This window comes from Ursus arctos, unplaced genomic scaffold (assembly GCF_023065955.2).
Source record: "Ursus arctos isolate Adak ecotype North America unplaced genomic scaffold, UrsArc2.0 scaffold_27, whole genome shotgun sequence".
Lineage (NCBI taxonomy): Eukaryota > Metazoa > Chordata > Mammalia > Carnivora > Ursidae > Ursus > Ursus arctos.
This window is the reverse complement of record NW_026622952.1, coordinates 36244765-36253123: the sequence shown is the minus strand read 5'-3', so window position 1 is coordinate 36253123 and position 8359 is coordinate 36244765. Positions and strand designations below refer to the sequence as shown.

The 8359-nt window shown below is 45.8% G+C and overlaps 1 long non-coding RNA gene across 1 annotated transcript; it reads left to right on the top strand.

The window, feature by feature from the left end:
• Positions 1 to 2617: 2617 nt before the first annotated feature.
• On the top strand, positions 2618 to 7102 carry LOC130541915 (uncharacterized). The gene is made up of 3 exons (XR_008956019.1): positions 2618 to 2714; positions 3156 to 3256; positions 7028 to 7102. It is a non-coding gene; the product is annotated as an uncharacterized LOC130541915 (long non-coding RNA).
• Positions 7103 to 8359: the final 1257 nt, after the last annotated feature.

Genomic DNA, 8359 nt, shown 5'->3' with positions numbered 1-8359 from the left:
GCCAGGCAGGCCCCCGCACTCCGCCCCCAGGCGCCTCCGGGGCGAGCTCGGGCCCTGGGTTGGCAGACACACCCCGGGTGCGGCTGAGGTCGGGTCCGCGCTCTAGGGCTCGTCCCTCGGCTTCTGGAGAAGCGCCGCGCCGAGGGCATGCGGCCGCGGCGGCGCGCGAGGCTGCGCGACAAGGGGCTTGATCTCGGGGCGGCGGCGGAGGGGAGGCTGGAAGGGAGCTGGCTCTCATCAGAGCACTCTGCGCTCTCGGTGCCCCCTGCCCGACCGCGGCACCCCACACCGCCGCCGCCGCCGCCGTCGCAGAAACCCCGAGAGCAGGGCGCGGAGTTCCGCGGGTCCTCGCGGCCGCTAGGGGGACGCGGCGGGCCGGGAACGCGGCCCCGGGAGGGCGCCCCCTTCCGCGCGCCCCTCCCGCCCCGACCGCCGCGCTCCCGCCCCCGCAGCCCCGCAGCCCCGCCGCGGCGTCCGGAGCGGTCGTCAGTGCGCGGCGCGTCCGGGGGCGGCGAACACCCGAGCCCTGGCCCCGCGCCGCCGCCGTCGGGGGAGACGGTGCCCCGGGGGAGCCCCGCAGTGGCTCGGGCCGGGCCGGCAGGTGAGAGGGGTTGCGGGCAGGGGTGAGGGGTGATCGGCTGCGGCTCCGGGCGGGGGGGGAGGGGCTTGTCCTGCTTCCGTGCGACGCGGGAACACTAGCCCCTCCTCCTCGCTGAGCCCAGCGCCCTCCCGGCCTTCACCGACCCCCGAGGGTCCTTCGTTGGGTTGTGAGTCTACCGCCCCGCAGGACGCCGGTCGCCCGCAGACTTCATTCAGCGACGGCCTCGCGCGGCTCCCTGCACTGAACCCCTCACGTCGGTTGTGGCGGTGCGTTCTCCCAGCAGAGCCGAGGTCGGCGCGACGACCTCTGTTCTGAGGGCAGCTCTCTCAAGGCCCGAGCGCTCCGACTGGCGCTGGCCGGGGAGACGCTTCCCCGGTGGGCCCGGGCTCAGCCGGCGCAGGAGTGCATTCCCGCCTCCGCGGGAGTTTGATCCGTTCGGCAAACGTCCTCCCTCCCTCCCTCCCTCGGTCCGTCCTGTCTCTTTCTTTCGTAATCCCCAGGCGTTGCGCTTGACAGCAAGGAAACAAACGTGACTAAGACCTTGACCTTGACCCTGCCTTCAGTGAGCTTACCGTTTCGGTCACATGGTCTCCTTTCAGGCCTCCTGCGTCACTGGCAGGTGAACGGTTCCTTAATCTCCCCAGCTCCCCTCGAACGAGAGAACTGACCTCCATCTTGGTTTGCGTCGCTTGCCCGCTCGGAGGCTGTAGGATGGCTCCCTGCTTCCTACAGAGTCAAGTCCCGACGCCTCAGTTCCGGCTGGCGTTCAAGCCCTCACCCCTCCCTCATCTCCAGTCACAGTCCCCCGTTAGCTGGCACGTGACCGGCCACCGGGCCTCCAACTACTCATCCACCTGAATTCTTTTCCTTCCGAGCCGCCCAATTTGACTTAATTCCTCCTGCTCAACGAAACTTCCAGGTAAATGGCCTCTGCCAGAACTGCTCTCTGCCTCCTCCCTTTCCCTACAGCCTTTTTAGTCTTCTCTGCCGGCTACCGCGTTGTTGTGAGTCACCTGTCTGCCCCCAGGCTCAGGTGGGAGGCCCTGGAGGGCAGTGGGCACGTCTTGGTCATGGCGATGTGCACAAACAGATCAAAGGGACCTGGCATGGTGGACACTCATTTATTAATGCTCATTTCTTTAAAAAAATGATTTTTTAAAATTTAATGTTTTAATCCTTTTTTTCAGTAAATGTGCATTGAACAGATGAGTCGTAGCCCTACTTTGTAATTTTCTGTCAGATTTTGCCTCTGTCAGCCGCGCCCCAGCCGCTGTGTCAGACTCAGCTTTGAATTATGGTCAGCTATGGAATAGGTCCGACTTGGTCATCATGAAGACCATTTGTTGGGAGCCTATTCATTGCTGCACAGTGTACTAGGCTCTTTATACAACATATCATTTACTTTCCCTTTTTTTTTCTTTTTAGAGAGAGGAAGCGGAGAGGAGGGGAAGCGGGAGAGGGAGAGAGACAATCTCAAGCGGACTCCACGCTGAGCGCGGAGCCCGATGAAGGAAGTGGGGTTTGAAAACTTTGGCAACTGTAACTTTCATCTCAATTGTTTTGAGATGGTGTCTCTTTTGATTTCCAGTTTTAATCCACTGGCCTTTGTTAAGGTCTTCTTGGACAGCCTCCTTTGTCTCAGACCTTAACAAAGTCCAGTGGATTAAAACTGGAAATCAAAAGAGACACCATACCATGACCCTGAGATCATGACCTGAGCCGAAACCAAGAGTCAGACGCCTAAACAACTGAGCCACCCAGGTGCCCCTCATTTACTTCTTAACAACCCTGCGAGGGAGGTATTACGTCCTCCATTTTATAAGGGAAGAAACTGAGACTCAGGGAGAAAAGAAGAAGAACTTACAAATTGCAGAGTTAGGCTGTAGATTTGGCGCCTACTCAGTGTGGAGCTCCGGAGCCTGTGCTGTTGAACTGTCGTATTTGTGCTGCTTCATCATGTTCTTCATGTCTGATCTTCTCCTCAAGGTCCCCGCGATTCGTATCTGTTGGATATCAGGAAGCGCAGACGGAACCGGTTCGCAAGCCAAAGGTTAATGGTCATTCTCCGAGGGCAGAGCATCGGCCGTTAGATGATGCATTTCTCCATAATGCTGTATGTGGGGGTATATGTGGTGTGCGTACAGTGATAGTATTTTTTTAAACTCAGAATCAGGACACATGGGCTGGCATAGAATTTTTAGAGAATTTTTCATTTTAAAAATGAAAAGAATAAACATATCTATTATGTATGTGTATATGTGTGTATGTGTGTGTATACATACATTTACACACACTCACAAACACACATATGTAAATAAATCTGTATCATGCTGTGTGCCATTGCCATATGTCTGGTAGAAGTTGAGAACATTTTTGAGGCTGAGTCTAGGCTTAACAAAAAGAACACTGTGATTAATAGCATGGCCTGGCATAGACCCACAAGGGGAATTGTCTGGTATAGACCCCAAGTCTCTCACATTTGCCATCTCGAGATAATGTACTTACAGTTTCATAAAACTTACCTATGAAATTGCATGAATCACTTCTAATGCAGGTATGATGAGAATGGAACGGGTGTTCTCAAAAGATATTTGTCTCCTAAAACCTTGGGGATTGAGGATCACAGCGGATCATCAAAAAACACGAAAATTTCAGGTAAAAACTGCACAGGTGAAGAAAGCTACCTATGTTTATACTTTGACATTGTAAAGTATGTGCATATAATAAAAGTCTCCTTTCTTCATAGAACAAAACCAGAGCTTCCAGGGTGAATGCTAGAAGGAGAATCTCCTGGCTGAGTCAGAGTCAGTTAGACTGGAAAATCCTCCTCTGTTCCCCTGAGATGCGCTATTGCCCTGGAAGGAACCTCATTAATTCTTGCTGCCACCACCACACCAGCATAAGGACCACTCACCCCGGTGGTGGCCTCACGGTCCCCCTGTGATTCTCTGGGGCACCGCTGAGACAAAGTAGGCTGTCCAAGAAGACCTTAGCAAAGGCCAGTGGATTAAAACTGAAAATCAAAAGAGACACCATAATTTGAGTATGCCTTAGCAGATAGGGCCTCTCCCAGGAGGGCACAAGCCCCATTCTTCTCCACATGGAATGTTGGGAAAATGGAGAGGCCTCTCCACGGCTGTTCTAACTTCTAGCCTGCCTCCAGTGGAGGCGGAAATTAGCTTCATGTACACTGTTTGGAAGTGCCTCTGCTGACATCTAAACCAATGGAGAGCACCTGAGTTTCCCAACATGCCACAGATCAGGATTCTTACACGATGACCTGTGTTTTCCCTTTTGGATTATTATGGGGAGTGATCTTGCCAGGGTAGTCTCATCTCAATCTAGTAATGCAACAGCCACCAAATACACATGACAGAAGGTAAGGGTTCATTGTGACAAGGGGATCATTTACAAATTGCAGTTAGCCTAGAATCTAGGAAAGATACCAGTAGCTTTGGTTTATCTATAAAATAATTCTCAAGATGTAGGTTAGGGCGCCTGGCTGGCTCAGTCGTTAAGCGTCTGCCTTCGGCTCAGGTCGTGATCCCAGGGTTCTGGGATCGAGCCCTGCATCGGGCTCCCTGCTCAGCGGGAAGCCTGCTTCTCCCTCTCCCGCTCCCCTTGCTTGTGTCCCCTCTCTCGCTGTCTCTATCTGTCAAATAAATAAATAAAATCTTAAAAAAAAAGGATGTAGGTTAAATAAGGAGTAGCAGCGTTCTCTGACTTAAGAAGTGATCTAATTTTTACTTATACCTTCCATTGGATTTTAATTGAATCTTGGAATGATTTTTCATTGATCTTTGTTGGGTTGAAGAAAGGGTGACCACCTGTCCCTGTTTTATGTCCAGGACTGAGGAGTTCCCAGGACTCAAGGCTTTTCTGTGCTAAAAGCAGTAGTCCTGGGTGAGCCAGCATGGCTGTCACCCTAATTACAGACCTCAATGAGAGCTTGATTTAACTGTGAACTCTCTTTCTGGGAAGATCCACACACACTGGATATTTTGCATACCATTTCATGAATTGCAACTTGAGGTACATTTGTGAGTCCCAGATGTTCATGGACCCTGGGTTAAAAAATTCTGACCCAAATAATTACATTTTGGATTTTTATGTAAGCTTATTAAAATCTTTATTTCCTGAAGTAAAATGATACTCTAAGCCAAGAGTCAAACCTAATTACCTTTTTGAGATTTTATATAATTGAAAACATTTACTATTGTAGTTGACATAGAATGGTATATTAGTTTCAGGTATACAACATAGTGATTCGACAATTCTATGCATTACTCACTGCTCACCATGAAAAGTGTAGTTACCATCTGTCACCATACAACATACATACAATGTTATTGACTATATTCCTTATGCTTACACTTTTTATCTTAGTGACTTACTTATTTCACAACTGGAAGTTCCTATCTCTTAATTCCCTTCACTTGGTTTGTTCATCCCCCCCACCACCACTCCTTTCCTCTCTGGCAACCACCAGTTCATTCTCTGTATTTAAGACTCGGTTTGTTTGTTTGCTTATTTTGTTTTTTAGATTCCACATATAAGTGAAATCATATGATATTTGTCTTTCTCTGTCTGACTTATTTCACTTAGTTTAATACTTTCTAGGTCAATCCATGTTATTGCAAATGCAAGATTTCATTCTTTTTTTATGGCTGAGCAACGTTCCAGTGTGTGTGTGCGTGCGTGCGTATCCATTCATCTATGAATGGACACTGGGTTGCTTCCTTATCTTGGTCATTGTACATAATGCTGCAATAAACGTAGGGGTGCATATATCTTTTTAAATCAGTTTCCAATTTCCTTGGATAAATATCCAGTAATGGAATTACTGGATCATATAATATCTCTGTTTTTAAATTTTTAAGGACCTCCATACTGTTTCCACAGTGGTTACACCAATTTACATTCTCACCAATAGTGCGTTAAGATTTCCGTTTTCTCCATATTCTTGCCAACACTTGTTACTTTTTGTCTTTTTGATACTAGCCATTCTGACTGGTGTATGGTTATATCTTATCGTGGTTCTGATTTGTGATTTCCCTAATGGTTAATGATGTTGAGCATCTTCTCATGTGTCTGTTGGCCATCTGTATGTCTTCATTGGAAAAGTGTCTGTTCAGGTCCTCTGCCCATTTTTAATAAAATTATTATTTCTTTGGTGTTGTAAAGTTCTTTGTATATTTTTAATATTAACTCCTTATTGGATATATTGGATATTTGCAAATTATCTTTTCCCATTCACTATTTTGCCTTTTTGTTTTGTTCATGGTTTCCTTCATTGTGCAGAAGCTTTTTATTTTGGTGTAGTCCCAATAGTTTATTTTATTTTATTTTTTAAAAAAGATTTTATTTATTTATTTGACAGGCAGCGAGAGAGGGAACACAAGCAGGGGGAGTGGGAGAGGGATAAGCAGGCTTTCCGCTGAGCAGGGAGCCCAATGCGGGGCTCAATCCCAGAACGCTGGGATCATGACCCAAGACAAAGGCAGATGTCTAACGACTGAGCCACCCAGATGCCCCCCAATAGTTTATTTTTGCCTTTGTTTCCCTTGCCTTAGGAGACAAATCCATAAATAGATTGCTTAGGCCAATGCACAAGAAATGACTGTTTTCTCTTAGCAGTTTTATGGTTTCAGGTCTCACAGTTAGGTCTTTAATCTATTTAGAGTTTGTGTGTGTGTGTGTGTGTGTGTGTGTGTGTGTGTGTGTGGTGAGAGAAAGTGGTCCAGTTTCATTTTTTTTGCATATAGCTGTCCAGTTTTCCCAGCACCATTTGTTAAAAAGATTATCTTTTTCCTGTTGTATATTCTTGCCTCCATTGCCGTGGATATATACATGGGTTCATTTCTGGACTCTCTATTCTGTTCTCTTGACCTGTGTGTCTATTTTTGTGCCAGTACCATACTGTTTTGCTTACAATAGCTTTATAGCGTACCTTGAAATCTGTAATTGTGGTACCTCCCTCTTTGTTTTCTTTCTCAAGATTGCTTGGCTAAATGGAGTCTTTTGTGGTTCCATATACATTTTAGAATTGTTTGTTCTAGTTCTATGAAAAATACGATTGATATTTTGATAGAGATTGCATTAAACCTGTAGATTGCTCTGGGTAGTATGGACATTTTAACAATATGAATTCTTGCAATGCATGAGCACGGAGTAGCTTTCCACTTGTTTGTGTCCTCTTCATTTCTTTCATCAGTGTTTCATAGTTTTCAGGGTACCGGTCTTTCACTTCCTCGTTTAAACTCATTCCCAGGTATTTTTTTCTTTTTGGTGCAATTGTAAATGGGATTGTTTTCTTAATTTCTCTTTCTGCTACTTTGTTATTTGTGTATAGAAATGTATTTTCATATATTAATTTTGTATCTTACAACTTTAATCAAGATTTACTTCGGTGTTTTTCCTTTTCAGTAATATCTGGAAGCCATGTCAGAAAAATATCAAGAATAAAGGAAGAACAGACATCCTTGATTTAGAGAAGTGGTTGAAAGGTAAGTTCAGAGGGAGACTCAGTAACATGAGAGAATTTGAAAAATATGATCCAGGAAAAATTGGCAAAGTAAATATATTTTAAAAATCATACCAGGCCCGAGGGGCTCAGTTGGTTAAGCATCCGACTCTTGATTTGGGCTCAGGTTATGAACTCCCTCAGGGTGGTGGGATTAAGCTCCACGTTGAGCTCTGTGTTCACTGCAGAGTCTGGTTGGGATTCTCTCCCTCTCCTTCTGCCCCTCCCCACCCCTTGCACATGCCCACTCTCTCTCTCTCAAAAAAAGAATCACACCAGGCCCTCATTTAATTATTTTACACTTAAAGATTTTTCAAAATAAAAAATAATACATATTCATTATTTAAAAATTAGAACCGACAGAAAAATATACCCAAGAAAATGAATAATCACTTGGAGATCATCCCTATGATCATGTTGATATATTTCTATCTAGTCTTTTTTTTTTTTTTTAAGATTTTATTTATTTATTTAACAGAGAGAGACAGCCGGCGAGAGAAGGAACACAGGCAGGGGGAGTGGGAGAGGAAGAAGCAGGCTCCCAGTGGAGGAGCCTGACATGGGGCTCGATCCCAGAACACTGGGATCACTCCCTGAGCCGAAGGCAGACGCTTAACGACTGTGCCACCCAGGCGCCCCCTATCTAGTCTTTTAAAAATTAAACAAATAAAAAATTGGGGTCATCCTCAATTATTTTTATTTTGTGTACATAGTTGTAATTATATTGTGAATATTTCAACAAATCATTAATAGAATTTTAACATGAATTTTAATGTCTGCTTAAGATTTTATCAAACAAATACACCATAATTTATTTAAGCATTCCTGAAAGGAATAAGTTTCCTTTTTAATTCTGTACTCTCAACACTTCAGTTCTTGTCATCAAATGCTTATGGGTTTTTTCCACACCAAGCAATTCTCCAGTTCTCTGTGGGCACCACCAAATGGGTGTCTTACCATTTAATTCAGTTTTTCTACCTGGTGTTAACATTGGGTCTCACGGATTAGGGCATCAGTCCCACAAGACTAACCCCCCAACTCCAGGCACCAACCACAGGTTACAACCTGTGCTTCTGATCGACCAGCTGTAGCTCAGAGGTTGTCATGACCACTCCTTGGGTTCAGTAGTTTGCTCGAATGGCTCACAGACCTCAGGAAAACAATTTACGTACCAGATTACTGGTTTATTATAAAAGGGTAATTTATTATAAAAGGACAAGGAATGGGGAGAAGGG